The sequence below is a fragment of the Lepidochelys kempii genome, chromosome 16 (assembly GCF_965140285.1).
Source record: "Lepidochelys kempii isolate rLepKem1 chromosome 16, rLepKem1.hap1, whole genome shotgun sequence".
NCBI lineage: Eukaryota > Metazoa > Chordata > Testudines > Cheloniidae > Lepidochelys > Lepidochelys kempii.
Window position 1 is genome coordinate 24,301,649 of NC_136395.1, and position 21,686 is coordinate 24,323,334.

The window sequence follows — 21,686 nt, forward strand, 5'->3', positions numbered from 1 at the left end:
TGGTTTTGACTTTATGATGCTCGGTCCCGCAATGGAGTGGGCTGTGGTTCCAAGCTACGGCATTTCAACTTATGACGCAATTTTCAGGAACCAATTGTGTCGTAAGTCCGAGGACGCCTGTATTTAGCTGGCTGCAGTTATCCCAGTGATGGGCTGTAAATTCAAAAGAGAAAACAAGCCTGCAGAGTTTTATTATGTACTCTCCATGCTTGTAGTACCACCTCAGGTGCATTTTCTTATCCAGTCTCCCTATAGTCCACAAAAAGAAAGGGAGGACTTGTGGCACCTTAGAGACTAACAAATTTATTTGAGCATAGGCTTTCGTGAGCTACAGCTCACTTCATCGGATGCATACATATAGTCTAGGATACTAGTGCAGAATGCGGGACAAGCTGAAATTCTAGCCAAAGGTTTGAAAGAATCAATGACACTAATGAATTGAAAGAGTGGGTATTTTCCTTCCTTGACTTACAATCTAATTTTTAGAGACAGAGACTCGGTGGGTAATCAGGACCCTGCAATAGTTCTTGGGAAAGAGAAGAGGCCAAAGAGCTAGAGCAGGCAACATATGCATGTCTGAACCCTGATCTACCGGGGTCACAGATGGGTTATGGGAGATTTCGGTATATTTTCCTCCTTTTTTTTTTTTTTAACTTTCTCCCTGCCTTGGAAGAAACTGGACAAGCTCAAATCTTTTCAGCTGTCCAGAGATTGCAAGATAAATCCTTTCCCCTTAAAATTACCTTCTGATATGTCAGGACAAGGAGAAAAATCTCTGTCAGGCAAGGAAACTATTGCAGTTCAAAGGTAGCTTCCTTAATTCCTTCTCATAAATTGGTTAAACTCAATAGGAAGCCTCACCCCAATAATGACGACAGAACCATCTTGGCAACATGTCACACATACTGATGATGAGGAGAGAGGGGATAATGGCTGAAACAAGGAGTAACACAGTTCCAGAGTCTCTGCAGACAAAATCCCAGGAATACTTAATTGACTAGCATGGTGCTGGGCACATTAGAAGTGCACTGAGGAACATATGTGCAGTGCTCCCATGTTCTCTTTGATAATATTGTAGTCAGATGCTTTGGCGTTCTTGGATGGTTAGGATGTGACCCCAGTCTGTAGTACGAGACACCTTTAGCTCATGCTTGGAACCACCTTTAATTCACTTGCTCTACTCTTTTGGTTGCACTGCTCTAGGAAAACTGCCAGTTGGGTTTCTCTCTGCTTCACGTGGCTCTGTTGACAGGAGATAGCCAACATCAGTTGTGTCAGATGGTGTTATCATTCACGCTAGGGCAGTGGCTGCGCAGACCTGAAGCATTTGCTGCTTTTTCCAGTGGAAAAATGTCTCATGACAGGTACGATAAAAAATTAAGAGCACATTCCTGCCCTCTCTGGCCTCTTCTTCAGAGAAGATTCAGAGCAGGCTGCACTGCAGGGACAGGAGGACGGTGAAGAAATTTGGCAGCATGTGACCTCCAGAAGAAGAAAGGGGAGTGTCCATGTACCAGCAATGCAGACACAGGTAAGTAACCGTTTTCATGTTCTCTCCACAGGTACTAATGCAGAGAGTGGACTATATGATACATCTGAGGGAAGGGAACAGAAGGAGACTCTGCCGATTGGAAGGCATAAGATGCACTGTCCTAGGGTTGGGGGTTCCATGACCACTGCTCCCAAGAGAAGGAGGCGGGTGGTGGTGGTCGGGGACTCTCTCCTCAGGGCGACTGAATCATCTATCTGCCGCCCTGACCGGGAAAACCGAGAAGTCTGCTGCTTAACCAGGAACTAGGATTCACAATGTGACGGAGAGACTGCCGAGACTCAACAAGCCCTCAGATCGCTACCCCTTCCTGCTTCTCCACGTGGGCACCAATGATACTGCCAAGAATGACCTTGAGCAGATCACTGCAGACTACATGGCTCTGGGAAGAAGGATAAAGGAGTTTGAGGTGCAAGTGGTGTTCTTGTCCATCCTCCCCATGGAAGGAAAAGGCCTGGGTAGAGACCGTTGAATTGTGGAAGTCAACGAATGGCTACGCAGGTGGTATCGGAGAGAAGGCTTTGGATTCTTTGACCATGGGATGGTGTTCCAAGAAGGAGGAGTGCTAGGCAGAGACGGGCTCTACCTAACGAAGAGAGGGAAGAGCATCTTCGCAAGCAGGCTGGCTAACCTAGTGAGGAGGCTTTAAACTAGGTTCACCGGAGGAAGGAGACCAAAGCTCTGAGGTAAGTGGGGAAGTGGGATACCGGGAGGAAGCATGAGAGGGGAGGGCTTCTGCCTCATACTAAGAAAGCAAGACAAACAGCAAGTTATCTCAAGTGCCTATACACAAATGCAAGAAGCCTGGGAAACAAGCAGGGAGAACTGGAAGTTCTGGCACAGTCAAGGAATTATGATGTGATTGGAATAACAGAGACTTGGTGGGATAATTCACATGACTGGAGTACTGCCATGGATGGATATAAACTGTTCAGGAAGAACAGGCAGGGCAGAAAAGGTGGGGGAGTTGCATTGTATTTAAGGGAGCAGTATGACTGCTCAGAGCTCCGGTATGAAACTGCAGAAAAACCTGAGTCTCTGGATTAAGTTTAGAAGCGTGAGCAACAAGGATGATGTCGTGGTGGGAGTCTGCTATAGACCACCGGCCCACGGAGATGAGGTGTACAAGGCTTTCTTCCAGCAACCCATGGAAGTTACTAGATCGCAGGCCCTGGTTCTCATGGGAGACTTCAATCACCCTGATATCAGCTGGGAGAGCAATACAGCAGTGCACACACAATCCAGAAAGTTTTTGGAAAGTGTAGGAGACAATTTCCTGGTGCAAATGCTGGAGGAACCAACTAGGGGCAGAGCTCTTCTTGACCTGCTGCTCACAAACCGGGAAGAATTAGTAGGGGAAGCAAAAGTGGATGGGTACCTGGGAGGCAGTGACCATGAGATGGTCGAGTTCAGGATCTTGACACAGGGAAGAAAGGAGAGCTGCAGAATACGGACCCTGGACTTCAGAAAAGCAGACTTTGACTCCCTCAGGGAACTGATGGGAAGGATCCCCTGGGAGAATAACATGAGGGGGAAAGGAGTCCAGGAGAGCTAGCTGTATTTTAAAGAATCCTTATTGAGGTTACAGGGACAAACCATCCCGATGTGTAGAAAGAATAGTAAATATGGCAGGCGGCCGGCTTGGCTTAACAGTGAAATCCTTGCTGATCTTAACCACAAAAAAGAAGCTTACAAGAAGTGGAAGATTGGACAAATGACCAGGGAAGAGTATAAAAATATTGCTTGGGCATGCAGGCATGAAATCAGGAAAGCCAAATCACATCTGGAGTTGCAGCTAGCAAGAGATGTTAAGAGTAACAAGAGAGGTTTCTTCAGGTATGTTGGCAACAAGAAGAAAGTCAAGGAAAGTGTGGGCCCATTACCGAATGAGGGAGGCAAATTAGTGACAGAGGATGTGGAAAAAGCTAATGTACTCAATGATTTTTTTGCCTCTGTCTTCACAAACAAGGTCAGCTCCCAGACTACTGCACTGGGCAGCACAGCATGGGGAGGAGGTGACCAGCCTTCTGTGGAGAAAGAAGTGGTTCGGGACTATTTAGAAAAGCTGGACTAGCACAAGTCCATGGGGCCGGATGCGTTGCATCCAAGAGTGCTAAAGGAGTTGGCGGATGTGATTGCAGAGCCATTGGCCATTATCTTTGAAAACTCATGGCAATCGGGGGAAGTCCCGGAGGACTGGAAAAAGGCTAATATAGTGCCCATCTTTAAAAAAGGGAAGAAGGAGGATCCTGGGAACTACAGGCCAGTCAGCCTCACCTCAGTCCATGGAAAAATCATAGAGCAGGTCCTCAAGGAATCAATTCTGAAGCACTTAGAGAAGAGGAAAGTGATCAGGAACAGTCAGCATGGATTCACCAAAGACAAGTCATGCCTGACTAATCTAACTGCCTTCTATGATGAGATAACTGGTTCTGTGGATGAGGGGAAAGCAGTGGACGTGTTGTTCCTTGACTTTAGCAAAGCTTTTGACACAGTCTCCCACAGTATTCTTGCCAGCAAGTTAAAGAAGTATGGGCTGGATGAATGGACTAAAGATGGATAGAAAGTTGGCTAGATTGTCCGGCTCAACGGGTAGTGATCAATGGCTCCATGTCTAGTTGGCAGCCGGTATCAAGTGGAGTGCCCCAAGGGTCGGTCCTGGGGCCGGTTTTGTTCAATATCTTCATAAATGATCTGGAGGATGGTGTGGATTGCACCCTCAGCAAGTTTGCAGATGACACTAAACTGGGAGGAGAGGTAGATACGCTGGAGGGTAGGGATAGGATACAGAGGGACCTAGACAAATTAGAGGATTGGGCCAAAAGAAATCTGATGAGGTTCAACAAGGACAAGTGCAGAGTCCTGCACTTAGGACAGAAGAATCACATGCACCGCAACAGACTAGGGGCCGAATGGCTCGGCAGCAGTTCTGCAGAAAAGGACCTAGGGGTTACAGTGGACAAGAAGCTGGATATGCGTCAACAGTGTGCCCTTGTTGCCAAGAAGGCCAATGGCATTTTGGGATGTAAAAGTAGGGGCATTGCCAGCAGATTGAGGGACGTGATCATCCCCTCTATTCGACATTGGTGAGGCCTCATCTGGAGTACTGTGTCCAGTTTTGGGCCCCACACTACAAGAAGGAAAAATTGGAAAACATCCAGTGGAGGGCAACAAAAATGATTAGGGGACTAGAACACATGACTTAGGAGGAGAGGCTGAGGGAACTGGGATTGTTTAGTCTGCAGAAGAGAAGAATGAGGGGGGATTTGATAGCTGCTTTCAACTACCTGAGAGGTGGTTCCAGAGAGGATGGTTCTAGACTATTCTCAGTGGTGGAAGAGGACAGGACAAGGAGTAATGGTCTCAAGTTGCAGTGAGGGAGGTTTAGGCTGGATATTAGGAAAAACTTTTTCACTAGGAGGGTGGTGAAACACTGGAATGCGTTACCTAGGGAGGTGGTGGAATCTCCTTCCTTAGAAGTTTTTAAGGTCAAGCTTGACAAAGCCCTAGCTGGGATGATTTAGTTGAAGATTGGTCCTGCTTTGAGCAGGGGGTTGGACTAGATGACCTCCTGAGGTCCCTTCCAATCCTGATATTCTATGATTCTTGAGGAGTTGCATAGGATGTCAAAATGTCAGGATTCATTTTTTAAATCTCTGGCCTGTCGTGTGTTGCTGTCTCTGACTAGCCTATATCTGAAGTCTAAAGAAATCTAAATTCCTCCATTTGGGTGAGGATGTACTTCCAATATTCCCATAGCTACTGGATGCTTATATTTGTCTTTCTCTCCCTCTCTTGGTGGCAGCATTGTGATATATCAGCTTTCTGTGTCTCTGCACTGGGTCTGTCTGCAGTAGCAGCTGTCTTCTGTGTGTGGCTTCTTGTGGTGGTTCGACACTGGCTTTACCAGTTAGAGGAGTCCCCCATCCAGTAGTTGGACTCTCTCTGCATCCTGCATGTGTTGCAACTGAGACGCAGACAGATTCCCATGGTATGTAGACAGCAGCAGGATGAGATGAGCAAAAATGGAAACTCCTGTTGTATTTAGGAGGTAGCAATGCTAAGCCCTTCTTTCTTATGCAGTATTTGTGTCCTGACAACCTAATAGTCTCACAACCTTGTATAAACCTAACAGAACATTGCTTATTGATATTTATTGTTTCACCTCCTTCTGGGGCAGCTGGTACTGCTTTGTGTCTGAGTGAAACACATATGTCTATGACCTGCTCCAAAGAGAGGGCAAAGGAGTGTAGACTACTACCAGTTAAAGAAGTTGTCCTATAGCTCATGGTAGCTGAAGGACCAGGGATTTAGGCCCAGCTCCCCAGAGGTGTCTTTGTGATCTCTAGACTAATTGTGACCCTTCTCTGTAATACATTGGCTCATTGCAGTTCGAACAGCATTAACCTCATCTCTTCTGCGACCAGAGCTTGCTTATCTAGCATTCCCCACCGTTGTTCCTTATTCCTGCATTTGGACTTTCAGACTTCAACTGCAAAGTCAAGATCTTCATGGCATGGTTCTTCCAAGTTGCCATTTTGTCAGGCTTTGTCAGGGCTTTATCCAGGCTTCCATGAAAATTCTAATGCTTTAAAAACTTGAACCTCAAAATTCTGCAACCCGTTCTTGCAGCAAATCTAAACTTTAGCAGGAAGAAGCCCCTCTTGGGGTTAGTTACCTTTGACCTGGCACCTCTGCAATAGGAACGGGAAGCTGGTTGAGGATGCAGTGGGGAGCTTACTGTAGGCAGCTGCAGAGTTACAGGTCTCGCCAACACTGAAGGTTAGAGTTAGCTCAAACTGCAGTTCCATTATAGTTGTCACTGCTGAAGTTACTGTTGTTCCAGCCTTATGGTGATTGAAAAGAGATCAACTGTTTTATTATGTAGTGGTCATTTTACAGCATAGGCTACAATTAGGATGGGGAGCAGAGCTTGCCTGTTAAGAGCATTTCCAGCTCCCCACACCCTTTGCATTCTACAGACAGTGCCATAACAAATGGTGGAGAGGATTATAGCCACCATCTACAGCCCCTTCCAGTCTCTTGGGCTTCACTTTATTACACTCTTGTACAACATGCCATTGGATCTGAGGATCTCCCAGCACCATACAAACAGTAATGAATACAGCCTCCCACCTCCCCTGTGACACAGGCTTTATTATACCCGCTCTACAGATGGATAAACAAAACTTGAAGTGATGTACCCAAGTGCAAAGCAAATCAATGCCAAGGCTTTGATTAGAATCCAGTCCCTTGCTCTCACCACTAGCCCACACACTCTTAATGGCCAACATAGTTCCCTAGCCACTAAAACTTTCCCGATAAGTTCTAAAACCTCTCTATCAACTGCAATGAGGTTGAGAAGCTATCACACACACAAACCATATATATATATATTTAACTAGGAGTTGTGGTGATCTGCTTTAATTTTTCAGTTAGAATCTAGACACTACACACCAAATATATAGTGTGTAATGTTGTACTGTGTGTTAAACCAGAACTCAGCAGAACCAAATAAAGTGATATGTTTCTTTATGCTCAGCAATTGTATTATTTGGAGGGCAAATAGAAATGATTATTTCACCAAATGCGGTTGTCTCTGACAACTTGTTTGGTGAACAAAGTAACATTGGCTTGATAACTGGGTAAATTTGGCACAAATTATGATGAAATAACTACATTTCTTGTAAAGGGAACCCTCTTCAAGGGGGATATTGATGTACACTGTAAATCTCACTAATGCAGCACTGCTTCCAAGAGTTTTTAATTGAGTTTTCTTTAAAACTGTCAAGATGGCTCTTTAGTCCATGACGTACATTGCACAAAGGCAAGCAATAAACATTGTGCTTGTATTATCATATAATCAGCTACTTGGCATCCAGTATGCTGCATGAAACAAACGTTGCATCTTATTTCTGTTGCTTCAGTGAGACAATTTAATATCCAGGGCATCTGTTCTCATTATTCCTAGCTGAAGTAACATGAAGACCCCACAAGAAACTGCACCATAAGGGGATTATATCTTGAAGTTCCTTGACAGGTAAATTGCTTTATGGTTTCCCTATAGGGCTAATTTTTTGCCATATTTTCAAACTTGTTGAGCAGGAAGCCTTTATTTTAGGGTTACTACAGCCAAGTGTTTTACTTAAAACAATTAGAGATTCTTTCCTGCTTTACAGTTTTACATAATGACGAGGGGAGTTTGCCAAATGCATAAAATTGAATAATCTGACTGGGGTGCTGTGCTGTTCTCTCTTAGTTGTTTTTTAATCAGTGTATGTCAATCAGGAACTGTTGTTTTATCTATAATGTGCTATCCACGTGACATGTCCCTGAAAGTTGGCTCTTTTTTACCCTCTGATACCCTACCTTGTACTGTAGTCCCATCAGATTTCATACAGTAAGCAGACTTGGGCTGTGTCAGTGTTCGACGGGAGGCCTCCAAGAAACACCCATGGTACTGGGGAAATTCAGTATATGAGAGTTTTCGCTCAGAGTCAATAGTAAACCAATGCCTGATATTATAGGGAATCTGCTGGAGCTGCTGTCTCTTGCAGAAATGTGAAGCGGAGCTCCTGACCTCTCATGCTGCACTTAAAGATCCCATGGCGTTTTCTTGGGACACATTTCCTGTGTCCTGTCTGAATTCCAGTTTGGGTAATTGTGCCAGACTTCTCTAGATTCCTCTGGCGGTATCACTTGAATTCAGTGTCCTCACTCGTCTCCTGCCCTAAAGAGCCGAGATGCTCCTCTGTGCCGTTAAGCAATTGCTACACTTCACCCCAGGTTGGCGAAGTGATTCCTGTATAGCTTGTACTGAATTAAATCTGTAAAGCATTATGGGATCTCCTGGAATGACAGGCACTCTGTCAACGTACTGTACCGTGCTATATTTTCACTTTAGTACCTGTAGCCTGACTGGAGCAGAGGTGTAAATAGCAGTGTGGAATATGGCCAGCCCACTGTCTCCTTCCCTCCCAGGGCAAATCTGCCATTACCCACAATAGACTCCTTTACCTCCAGCAAAACTCCCATGGAGCCAGTGAGTATTTTGGCTGGGCAAGGAGTGTAAGATCCTACCCAAATTGATTACAACCCAGCAGGGCGGCTGGAGAGAGTTGCTGGTGTGTTTCATAAAGGGCTTGATGAGGAACAAATTGTGGAGAAGTGTACCCTCCCTAACATGGAGCCCGGACCTAGGATGAGGGCAGAGGCTGTGTCCCTGCCACACAGACATTCCTCTTGTTGTGTATTGTTTTGTTTGTTAAGCACCCACATTATACAGTGCTGAATTCATTATTCATAGAGCACCTTTTTGCACAGAAATTCATCTTGATCAGCTTTCCCAAGCCATGTATTATCACCTCACAGCCAATCTCCTGCTTTAAATACTGTCAAGGTTCCTCCCCCACTCTGAACTCTAGGGTACGGATGTGGGGACCTGCATGAAAAACCTCCTAAGCTTATCTTTACCAGCTTAGGTCAAAACTTCCCCAAGGTACAAAATATTACACCCGTTGTCTTTGGACTGGCCACTACCACCACCAAACTAATACTGGTTACTGGGGAAGAGCTGTTTGGACGCGTCCTTCCCCCCAAGATACTTCCCAAAACCTTGCACCCCACTTCCTGGGCAAGGTTTGGTAAAAAGCCTCACCAATTTGCCTAGGTGACTACAGACCCAGACCCTTGGATCTTAAGAACAATGAACAATCCTCCCAACACTTGCACCCCCCCTTTCCTGGGAAATGTTGGATAAAAAGCCTCACCCATTTGCATAGGTGACCACAGACCCAAACCCTTGGATCTGAGAACAATGAAAAAGCATTCAGTTTTTTACAAGAAGACTTTTAATAAAAAATAGAAGTAAATAGAAATAAAGAAATCCCCTCTGTAAAATCAGGATGGTAGATATCTTACAGGGTAATTAGATTCAAAAACATAGAGAACCCCTCTAGGCAAAACCTTAAGTTACAAAAAAGATACACAGACAGAAATAGTTATTCTATTCAGCACAATTCTTTTCTCAGCCATTTAAAGAAATCATAATCTAACACATACCTAGCTAGATTACTTACTAAAAGTTTTAAGGCTACATTCCTGGTCTATCCCTGGCAGAAACCAGCATATAGACAGACACACAGACCCTTTGTTTCTCTCCCTCCTCCCAGCTTTTGAAAGTATCTTGTCTCCTCATTGGTCATTTTGGTCAGGTGCCAGCGAGGTTACCTTTAGCTTCTTAACCCTTTACAGGTGAGAGGAGCTTTCCCCTGGCCAGGAGGAATTTCAAAGGGGTTTACCCTTCCCTTTATATTTATGACAAATACCTTTCGGTCTCTTCTATTCCTCTGAAAAAACAGTCTGGCACGTTGGAAGATTTCAGGATATTTTCATTGTTCAAAATAGACTGTGTGTGAAATGTATAAAAGATTCCAGCTTAGTAAAAGGAATTTGCTTCTGTTTAATGAAGCTGAATTTTCCACAGCTGGTTTGAATTTAGTAATGAGACCGATTCTGTGCAGATGAATCTAGAAAGTGATGATTGGCTCAGCCACTTTGGGATAACAGAAGTTCCTCAACAGGTTTCAGAGTAACAGCTGTGTTAGTCTGTATTCGCAAAAAGTTCCTCAACTACTGCCTCCTGTTAAGCTGAAGGAACAGCTATTTTAAGTGGATGCTGCCCTTTTGGTGGCCAGCAGAGGGCACTCTTGTCAAGGACCAGCTGGCCAGCAGCATGATCCTGCATTTTTCCCCCAGACTCAATTCCTGTTGTCTTAACTGGGAGTTTTGCATTGTGTAGAGATTTCAAGATCAAGCCCCTGGGCTGTGACATGCCCAGGATTCGTTTCATTCTGTACACTTTTTGTCAGAAAAGGGCTAAATTTTCTGAGTCCGAACAGAAAATTCTCCATCCACCTGCCTTACCAGATGAACAGATTTGCTTGATGCACAAAAAAGTGGCCAAAAACAGAATAGCTGCCAAACAGGTAGAGACAGAAAAAGTTTGGGTGGGTTATTGCTGGGTGAATTAACACACTGACTCCTTCTCTACCATGTTTCAAGTCTCTATCTGCATGCCACTGATAGCCATCTTCAAATACCATTGCTTCCCTGGTCATGATTACTTCTTTGCATAGCACTTAACAGATGAGACGGTATCCCTGTCCCAAAGACTTCCTGACCTAGGTGAACACCGTGATTGCAATGGAGGAGAGCTAACAGTTACTGAGGGATAAGGAAAAATTATGCTGAGGCAGCAATGAGAACTTGAGATTTTTTTGGCTAGTAACACCTGCAGCCTGTGGAGGTTCCAAAGCAGCGTTGGGTTTGCTGCTGTGTTTTGGTGTGGAGGTGGGATGGGGTTTACAGACCCAGCATTAAAGTAAAAAGAGTGGTGGAGAAGTGTTGGGCCGAGAAGCATGCTGGGCCTGCGCCCTCTGGAGGGCCTGCTTAAAAGGGAGTTCTGGCTGGAGGAGCATGGAGGAGAGACGCTGCCACCGCTGAGGCTGAGGCAGGGGAAGGACCAGGACTGAGCAGGATTCAGCTGGGATCCCCCTAACTAAACGGGGGAACTGAACTCTGAGGGACAGCTGAGAAGCATCCCACCCCCCAGCTGGAGCCCCCTGAACTACAAAGACTGTGTAAGCAGAAGGCTGGGGCCAGACTCCAAACTGAGGGGAAAATAGGAAATGGTCCAGGGGAGTGATCTGGAGTGGCAGCCAGAAGGCACTGGGACCTGGTTAACAGGGAAGGCCCAGGTCCCCCTCTCCTTGCCCTGGCCTCCTGAGAGAGCCTGGACGACTCTGGGGTGTGTGATGGTGGGGGTGACCAACTGTGGCTTGCCCGCCAGGCCCCTGTACTACCGGGAAGAGCTACCTCCAAGGTTTGGGGAGAGAGTTCATCTGTGGCCTGACCACTAGGCCTGCTGGCCTCCAAACAAAGCCATGACAGACGAATTAGGATGTTAATGCCCATTCTCTTACAGCAGATGGCGCTACGTTTCCTCCTCCCTTTCCCCGCCATGCCTAAAACCTATTTTCTCTAATCCACTGGCTCCGTGAAGAACAGTAACCTGCAAAAGTAGTTTGCTTTAGCGGTTTGATCTTGTTCCTCATGAAGTCATCAGTACAACTCCTACTGACTTTAATGTGCGCAGGACTGAGCCAGGATCATACCTGAGATGAAATAGCTCTGCTGTCCTTCCCATATTTCTCTCTTTGAGACTAAATCCTAATGGAAAGGCTTTTTGAACTTTCCTCTGCTAGAGTCCTCATGCATTTGGAAAGAATCCTCTTTTCCATTGCTCAGCATATAGGATCCTTCTTTGGCTCTTTCCTTCAGTAGTTTAAAAATAGCCCCAAAGAGGCCGAACAGACTGAGAGGCCCCAGTGCTGAAGCAGTTAGTATCGTGCCAACACTTCCATTATAAACTGCCTTTCTTGGGGTTTTATTACTCAGCTGCAAGTAGTTTGTTGTTGTAAACAAGGTGTCCACTCAGGAGTAAATTGCTTTGAAACTTGTTTTAAGGACTCCATTTGCCCATTTTTGAGCTATTATAAGGCAGGGGGAGGAAAAGGCCTGAATAGTTTGGCTGAGTTTTAGCCCTCATGTACTGCAGAGAAGCATATTATTTTTCTCTGAAATTATGCTGCTGCCAATATCTAAAGGATCCCGGTACATTTGGCTCCTGTGCTTAATATTTCTTTCTGTTGCAGTTGCACACTAATAAAAAACTAGAAAAACTGCATGCCCCATCTGAATCCAAGCGCCCTTCCTAGTGGTATGTACTAAGATGGACTTTTAAACACCCCTGGACATTGAGCTCCCTGGTGTACTCACCAACCAGTGTGAGGATACATGGATATTCAAGCTAATATCTGGCAAGTGAGAATTTTAATGCAGGAAATACAGCTTAGGGTGCTCCTTGCTGACAGTGTATCAATATTCCAGGCATGTGCAGTGGAATCTTCAAATGGCTTCCTTTGTGCACTCTGCAGAGGGCTTAGGTGACAGAGATGGGGTGAAATTTACCCCTTCCTGAGGGCCAGTACATGGCCTATGAATTACGATATTGCTCTAATTAGGGCATATGAGAGGCATTAGTGGTACACAGGCTTTGTGCTGGCCCTCTGAACAGGAGCAATGCGAGAGTTACTTATTTGGCTACTGACAACTGTGCTCAAACTATTGTTGTGGGTTTCCCTGGGGCGTTATTCTCTTTCTCATACCATTGGCTGCAGGAGGAAACAGCAGCACAGATGTACCTAGTTTTTGCTGAAGCCCCATGTAAATCCTGCGTTAGTCTCTCCTAGCAGTCTAGTTCCTTTCCCTGTGTATATATCCCTGTACTCAGCTTTTACTATAGAGCCCATTGTAGGTGGATGGATGAACTATTCAGTATCTATTCTATCTTGGTTTATTTAGCCAAGGTGCATGGTACCAACTGAGCAGAAATTAGCTTACGAGGCTCTGGTAAATCCTATTGCGTGACATTGACAATCACGCCTATGTTACATTTGCACCTACAGATTTCAACTTCTTGCTATAGCCATTTACATTTAATGTAAAATATTAGCTACATGATACCATCTGCTGTTCACCACTCCACACTTGAACAGTTTACAGGCTTTCATTATTTACACGTTGTCAGATAGGGTTTGCACTAAGAACACCAGTAATCTGCTATTCCCCTGGACTGTATGGTATAATTTCATATTAATTTCCCACATTTCTACTCTACATTAACAGCTTCCCAAGGAGTAACATTGACATTGGCTGGAGCAACATCAAGTGGATACCCCTTTTGGCTGAACTTCTTATGCAGCAAGCAGGAAACTGAAGTAAAAATGTAAGTGCAAAACATGAACAAGAGAAGGAATCCGTTCTTGGAGGAAACTCAGTGGTCTGAACTTTCATGTTGTGGGGAGAGGGGAAAGAGCTCAGAAGACTTTTCGTACTTCTGTTTGTTATAATACTCTCTACATGATCATCTCATCCATTGGAAGGTCTTCATTCTCCTTGTATGTGTCACTTCCTATGTAGCCAGTGACTTCAGGAGGGGAAAGTCAGGAATGATGATCAGTTAGAGCTGGTTGGAAAATAGAAAAACAATTTTTGAACATTTTAAAAGTTGCTTCCCTTGCACATGGATTGCAGCAATTTAATTTTTTGCTATTTTTTGACTGACTCTTCAGAATTTTGAATCTTCATTTTCTCCCACTTCTTCCCCCTTTTTCCCTTAGGATAATAGTGTATAATGTCCAGGGTTTGTTCATTTTTTCACTTTTTCCACTTTGGAAAAGCTACAAAGGGGCAAAGTGATAGCACAAAATCCTGGCCCCATTGAAGTCAATGGGCGTTTTGCCATTGACTTTAATAGGGCCAGGTTTCTACTCTCAGGATTTTATTTTTCATTTTGCTATTCTTTACTTCTTCCAAAGTTGAGAAAGTTTTGAAAAACTGGAGTGGAAAAGGGAAAAAAAGTAGCAAGAAACCTCCCGACCCCAGGGATCATTCTTTTGTGTTCAGTGGCAAAAAAAGGGAGCAGAAAAGAGGAAGGAAAATATCCAAAAACAGATAAAATTTTATAACTGAAATACAAATTTGTATTTCAAATGAAACTTCTCATTTTAAAATTTCTTGTAGAAAAAATTTGAAATAATTTTCAACAAAATGCCAGTTTTCAGCAGGAAAGTTTTTTCAGTTGAAAAACTTCGACTAGCTCCGTTATCGACAATGACATCCTGTTAACAGGATCTCAGGGATCTCAACTTGTGAGTACAAGATCCTTGTAAAATACAATCTAATGCTACTTTCACTCATGTTTAGCCTTAAAAGGTCTTCAGCATAACACATCAAAAGCTATAAACTGAACTAATTGTTTCTGCTTTTTTATTTTATTCTATGCAGAATACTGCACCCACCACCTGGATCTTAATGCCTGTTTATTACACATCTGTCCTTCCTTTGTTTCTCTGCCACTCAGTGGTTGCTTCCTCAATCCCTGACCACTCCTACTGTGAAAATAAAAATGAGCTTTAGGGTAAGATTTTCAAAAGTACTCAGTATTGGCCTACCTCTGCACCCTCCAAAGCCCTTGTTATTGAGTAAAATGCTTTGTGTTCGAAAAGCCAGAAATCATTTTTTCTACCACCCTGTAAAGCAGAATTGCTGTGCTAACTCTGTTTTACTGTATTGCCCAGTGCTACCCAGAACAGACTTAAGCTGCCTAGCTTGTTTTTGTAAACATTCAATTTCCTCTCTCTTAAACAATGGGAGAATCTGGGTTTAATTAGCTAGGGAAGAAGGTCTATCTCATACACTGAATAGATGCCTACCTATAAGAGTAACCAGGGTACTCTGAATGTTACTGAGTTAAATACATTTACCACATTAAAACAACATAAGCGCAGGAGGCATGATTTTCTGATGCTCGCTGAAGGGCTTATTACTGTAAGCAATGGCTTGTAAGTACAAAGAGGAATAATCAAATGAAATGGCCCCCATGTACAGTTCAGTACCTATCATAGGAACAACTGACAATGTTAAAAGGACTTTAATAGTATTCTTGTCAGCAGCAACAACCTACATACATTTGTGGCTATGATCAGATCTCACATATCCCGGATCCTAATAGGAAGTGAAAATTTCTCTCTCAACACTTCACATGCACCATTATTCAAAATGTAGGCAGGAATTGTTCCTGTAAGTAGAACAGCATAAACACCAGGTGTGCAGCTAGCCTCAGGAAGTAGTGGGCATTCCCCTAACATCATGCCCCAGGACAGGTGGAGGACACCTGGCAACACCTCCTGGTAGACCATCAACATCTGCATGAGTGTTGTGCTGACAGCAACAGTGTGAAGTCCACATCGGTCTTTCAGGACCTAGGGAGGAGCCCTAGAGTTCTCACCAGTGGTGAGATTCTGTGCAGCACCCAACACACAGTCCAGGGGGAGGAAGTGCTACAATGGCTTTAAGCCACCTTTTTGCCTTTCTGATTCTGGGCTGCTCTGACGGCTGGAGTGTGACCCCTGGCTTAGCTACAGCAATGTCCCCGGCTACCCTGTGTCTGGTTTACTGCCATGTGCAATAGATTGCCTTAGTAACAAGTTAAAATTCATCTTTGTGGCATGCCTAGTAGAGGGTCAGGGTCACTACCTATCTTCTATGTGGGGGAAAAGAGCAGAAAAGGGGATGTAACAGGAGGTGCAGGACACGGAAAGAGTGAAGAATGTGACTTCAATTAAGTATCAATTTGCCAGTGAATAAGCATAGTATTTTGAAAGGCAACCATATATTTAAAATCAATTGTCATATGAGAAGCAATTATCCCATTAAATCTAAGTGTTTTAAACGCAATATTTTCTTGGTTTTCTAGTAATCAGGTACTTATCACAAAGCTTTAGCAATTAGGTGACAGATGAATATAGTAGCAACACGGAATGCTTTTCCAAGTGCATTTATACTGTCTCCTTTGTACTGTCTCCTTACCCAAGTGTTCTCCTCTCACTTCAGGATATATATTTTGACAGGCGTTTAACCTGTTCTTAAAACTTTCCAGTGATGAAGTTGGGGGGGGGGGGGAGCTTCCTACAACCTCCCTAGGTAACTTGTCACCCACAATTATCCTTAGACTTAGAAAGATTTTCCTAATATGTAACTTAAATCTCCCTTGCTGCAAACTAAGCCAAACACTTTAAAACAATGTCTATTGTCAATGGCTTGTCAGGGCCAAGTGTGTGTACAGAGCTTACAGCTGTGTAACTGAGTGCTGCAGTCACCATTCCCAGATGTTTGTTAGATTAACCCCTTTGGTTGTGTCTAGTGTTTTTTTTAATTAGTTCATTGGGCAGCTTTCATCCTGAAGTGGCAATTGTAAAGCAATATGTAAGGAGGGGCTAGCTGCTCTCCAGACTCCACACACACATCAGCCTAAGAGAGCCAGTGACACATCTGGCCATCTTTTCCCTTCCCTGCTCTTCTTCTCTTAGCCTTTAGAGGGAGTCAGTTGTCCTACTGCTGGACACCCCTGGTGCTCCCCAGCTTAACAGTTCTTCTCATTACTCACTTCTGCAGCTCTGTCAGCCAGATGTCTGAAGCACGTGGAGAAAAATGATGATAAATCTTGGGTGACTGGTATTTCCAGAGGAATCCAAGTGATTCCTTGGCATTTGTACACACACACACACACACACACTCAGTTACGTGGCTCTTTTAAACTCCTTAGCAGGATGATAGAGAGTCTATGTTCTTGTCAGTGTCTTCTCACAAACACTGAAATGGGCACACCTCACTCTCAGTTTCATCATGTTTCAGGAAGAAAATGTAGGAAGTTCATTTAAAGTTTTTACTCTTTCCAGTGTAAATAAGCTCAACTTTGAACAAAAGGTGGCTTTGAAATGAGAGGTTTGACATTTTGAATTTTTGCATGTTCTCATTGCCACAAGAGCCATGATGTCAAATGTCAGCAAACACTGATATTCAAGGGACACAAAATGAAACAGCAAAAACATTTATGCAAAAATTAGTGGATTTTCATCCTCTGCTCCGAAAAATCTTCCTACTCGTTCGCTTTAAACTCATGGAGGAAAAAATATACCATAGAGGAAAGGGACAAAGTGCATGGGCAGTCTGACTGCGTCCTTACATGCACATTCTGTCTGTCAGGGTGAGCATATGTCTCAGTGTCCAGTGATCAAAAAAGAAGCATTTCCTTATGCCACTAAGTACATGAGCAGGTGCTTCCTAAATGATGGCATGAAGCCACCTTGCATGTCCTGAAATTGCTTTGTGATTCAGAGCACAATACAACGTGGGCTTCACCGGGGCGAGGCACTGGCAAGCTTGAATTTGGCCCCCAGCTGGGCCTGGCCAAAAGTAATTTTGAGTCAGGAACAACAGTGTTCACAGCTTGTGCGACAGGAGGTAAGGAGAAAGGACTTAAAAAGAAAAAATAATTTCAGTGGGTGAGTTGTCACAAGCTATAATAATCCGAACAACAAGCACAGCCCAGTTAAACTGATTTGGACAAATTTTCCCAGCAGGTTTATTCCTGCTTTAATGGCCATCATTCACTGTCAGCAAACTCCATCTCCTTAAAACAGATATAATTATTGAGGTGTAATGTCAAATCTGACAAGCAGCATTTCACATCAAGCACCATCTCTAACTCCCATACGCTCCCTTCACCGACTGTCCTTCAACAGCAGGTCCCTAGCAAGCCTTTTCTATTACATGCCTGAGCCCATTTACTCTGTTGCAATTCCATCAACTTCAGTGAAGAGGCTCTGGTGCACCAGGGGCAGAGTTTGGACCACCCATACTGTACTTCCATTACTGGATTTCATGTATGTAATGCCTCCCTAATGGGAACTGCTCCCTCTGGGAAAGTACCACTTCCTGGGCAGCAGTGCTCAGTGTGAAGCAGGAGCACCATGTGGGAGCTCTTCAGAAGAAGTCTGGTTCCAAAATGAAGAATGAGTGACGTGGGGGATCTCTAGGGACAAGCTAATGGTTACAGTCTGTATTGGGGCTAGAGGATTAGGTACATAACTTGGAGATTCAGAAAAGCAGGATTTACGTATATATGGCTGGAATCAGTTTAACCCCAGGATCAGATGTCCATCGCCTCCTTGCCACCATGTTCATCAGCTATATTTTGGAGAGTTTATATCCTAATTTATTGTAAATCGAATACGACATGTTAACTTAAATAACATTCACTTCGTAATTGAGAATTGCTTGACGTACTTAATGTCATAAAGATCCAAGTTAGTGCAGCTTAGCTCTTTTTAATACAGTTTTTAAGAGCTCATTGATTTTTACATAAGTACAAATTCTCCTTCGGCAAGTCACATCGTACTTCATGCAGCTTCAGCCCAGCATCAAGTTGTAACTTGGAGAGGTAACTAATCATCAATTAGTCCCATGCTTGCAGTTTTAAAAAATGTTTCCAGAACTAGGCCCTGACTGGGTAAAGCACTTAAGCATATGCTAAAGTCTCATTGTCCTCAGTGTGATAACAGCATGTGCTTAGCTGAACTGGGGTCCTGATGAGAGGGGAGTGAGAGGCGGATCCTCACTGGTGTAAATTAGCATTGGTCTGCTGGCTTAGGCAGTGACCTTCAGTGTCCCCTTCAGTGATCCCCAGCAAATAGAACCATGGAGTGCTGAACAAGAGCAATGGGAGCAGGATCAAACCATGAATGAATCCTCACCAGCCCACTGTGGGGTTGGGAATTAAATATTGATGTACCCATTTTACGGTTAGGCACAGAGAGGGGAAGGGACACACCCAAGGCTGCGTAGCATGTGACTGTGGAGGCAGAACCCAGGAGTCCTGAATCCCAGCCCTGCCCCCAATCCCTTCTAAATGCTGAAGACATGTAATGAACCCAAATAATGCGTACACAGAATAACATTCTTGCTGCACACAAACAAAGCAAAGAAGGGTGATCTTCTGTTAAAGCCATTAAGCCAACCCTCCTTTTTTTTTTAATGTGTCTCTTTGGGGCTAGGAATTGCCAAACAGGGGTGGTTCTATGCTTCCTAAAAAATATCCTGAGCCCTTAAGGAGAGAGTTAAGCTGGAATTCTCATGCCTTCTGCTCGGTTTAACCACTCTGCTGCAGGATTGTGCTGTGTTAATTATCCAGGTGAAACTTTCAAATCATAGAGCTGAATGAATTGCTTTTGGATGTACTTACTCTTCACAGGGCCCAGTACACCTAGAGCTGGAGGATCTAAGACAGGAAGGTTGTTCCTAGCTGCTAATGGCATGTTTCCACCAGTCAGAACTCATTAGCCGCCTGTTCTGTGTTTGACAGTGTATTTGGGTGCATTAATAGTTTTCAAAATCAGCCTTAATGCTGGGTAATCATTGGAGCTGAAAAGAAAATGCACCATCTCACTGGTTTCAGAGTAACAGCCGTGTTAGTCTGTATTTGCAAAAAGAAAAGGAGTACTTGTGGAACCTTAGAGACTAACCAATTTATTTGAGCATAAGCTTTCGTGAGCTACAGCTCACTTCATCGGCTGCACACTGTGGAAAATACAGAAGATTTTTTTATACGCACAGACCATGAAAAAATGGGTGTAGGAAGAATCTGCCGCTCTCATCTGAGCAGGCCTACATTTTTTCATACTTCCAACACTTGCAACAAGGAAGCTGTACAGTATGTCCTTCCCACTAGGACACAGGCTGTACGAGGATAGTGGGATGTTGTGGGAGCTGCTTTGAAGCAGGGATAAAATGTTGCCTCCGTTGTACCAATGCCTGGCCCCAAAATATTACAGCAAAAGGCATTTTGTTATAGGTGTGTGTAGTCAGCTTCCCTGATGGAGAATTGCAAATAACTGCATCTGTGCTGGGTTTCCTCATCACTGCAACCTAAGCAGCAAGGGATGCCCTCAGTATCGTCTGCATCACACAACTTCAGTTCCAGCTCAGGGATGGGATCCACAGGTAGTTCCCCTCTGAGATTCTCTCTTGAATCACAAGTGAAAGGGAGCTCGGGTGTCTTCCACTGAGGTTCTTTGCAACCTCACTACACAGTTCAGCCCAATGGTGCTTCTCTGCTTTGTGAGGTGCCCAACATTACACTGGAACAAAGCCAGTGTCATTCAGTCCTTTGTTCAAATGACCACTAAATGCACTTACCAAAGAAATTGGGGGTAGGAGTAGGGGGAGAGAGTGTAGGACTCCTGTTATACTGGCAGGCAACATGGAGATCTGCTTGTATCTGGAGAGCATTTTAATGGCTATAACCTTGATCAGCTGAGCCAAACAAAGACTCTGATCCCTGTAGTGCTATGAAACGTCATTATCAGAAAGAACTTGAGATAAAAAGGGCATTAAATGTTTATTTTTATGGATGGTCTTTGGAGCTAGATGTTTTCTGAGCTGTACACTCTGCCTTTGCCTCCTTGTCAGGTCTTCTGTGGCCATCCCCTGCCATCTCGCTGTGTTGGGTAAACCAAGTCAATCAGGATGTACCGTTGTTAGCTTCTTGGCATTGTCTTAATGAGGAGGCAGCGTGCTCCAGTGCATTGAATGCTGGACTGACAGTCAAGACCTGGCTTTTATTCCACTGACTTGCTAGATGTCACAACCTTAAACAAGTAATTTTAACATCTCTGCCTCCAATGTGTATCCCCCTTTGTACAATGCTTTGAGAGCTGTCGGCGGAAAGCACTATGCCAACCGACTGCAATTATTTTATTTCTATATAGTACTGTGCCCGCATATCTATTCAGGGGACACCATCACAGGGCCTAATAACATCAGTCACACTATCAGAGGCTCGTTCACCTGCACATCCACCAATGTGATATATGCCATCATGTGCCAGCAATGCCCCTCTGCCATGTACATTGGTCAAACTGGACAGTCTCTACGTAAAAGAATAAATGGACACAAATCAGATGTCAAGAATTATAACATTCATAAACCAGTCGGAGAACACTTCAATCTCTCTGGTCACGCAATCACCGACATGAAGGTCACTATCTTACAACAAAAAAACTTCAAATCCAGACTCCAGCGAGAAACTGCTGAATTGGAATTCATTTGCAAATTGGATACTATTAATTTAGGCTTAAATAGAGACTGGGAGTGGCTAAGTCATTATGCAAGGTAGCCTATTTCCCCTTGCTTTTTCCTACCCCTCCCCCCAGACATTCTGGTTAAACTTGGATTTAAACTTGGAGAGTGGTCAGTTTGGATGAGCTATTGCCAGCAGGAGAGTGAGTTTGTGTGTGTGTGTTTCGGGGGCAGGGGGGGGAGAAAGCCTGGATCTGTGCTGGAAATGACCCACCTTGATTACCATGCACATTGTAGGGAGAGTGGTCACTTTGGATGAGCTATTACCAGCAGGAGAGTGAGTTTGTGTGTGTATGGGGATGGGGGGGGGGGGGTGAGAAAACCTGGATTTGTGCTCGAAATAGCCCACCTTGATTATCATGCACGTTGTAGGGAGAGTGGTCACTTTGGATAAGCTATTACCAGCAGGAGAGTGAGTTTGTGTGTGTGGTTTTTGGAGGGGGGTGAGGGGGTGAGAGAACCTGGATTTGTGCAGGAAATGGCCCACCTTGATTATCATACACATTGTGAAGAGAGTGGTCACTTTGGATGGGCT

At 44.2% G+C, this 21,686-nt stretch overlaps 1 long non-coding RNA gene across 2 annotated transcripts in view; it reads left to right on the forward strand.

The window, feature by feature from the left end:
* Window positions 1-1,367: 1,367 nt before the first annotated feature.
* The window catches only part of LOC144929507 (uncharacterized), a 44,710-nt gene continuing 24,391 nt past the window's right edge, over window positions 1,368-21,686 (forward strand). Inside the window, exons 1-3 of one of the 2 annotated variants that reach the window (XR_013634768.1) lie at window positions 1,368-1,531; window positions 13,298-13,397; window positions 14,459-14,595. This is a non-coding gene — a long non-coding RNA (uncharacterized LOC144929507). Of the gene's footprint in view, window positions 1,532-13,297; window positions 13,398-14,458; window positions 14,596-21,686 lie in introns of those variants that run through there. The other variant, XR_013634767.1, reaches the window with a different exon arrangement.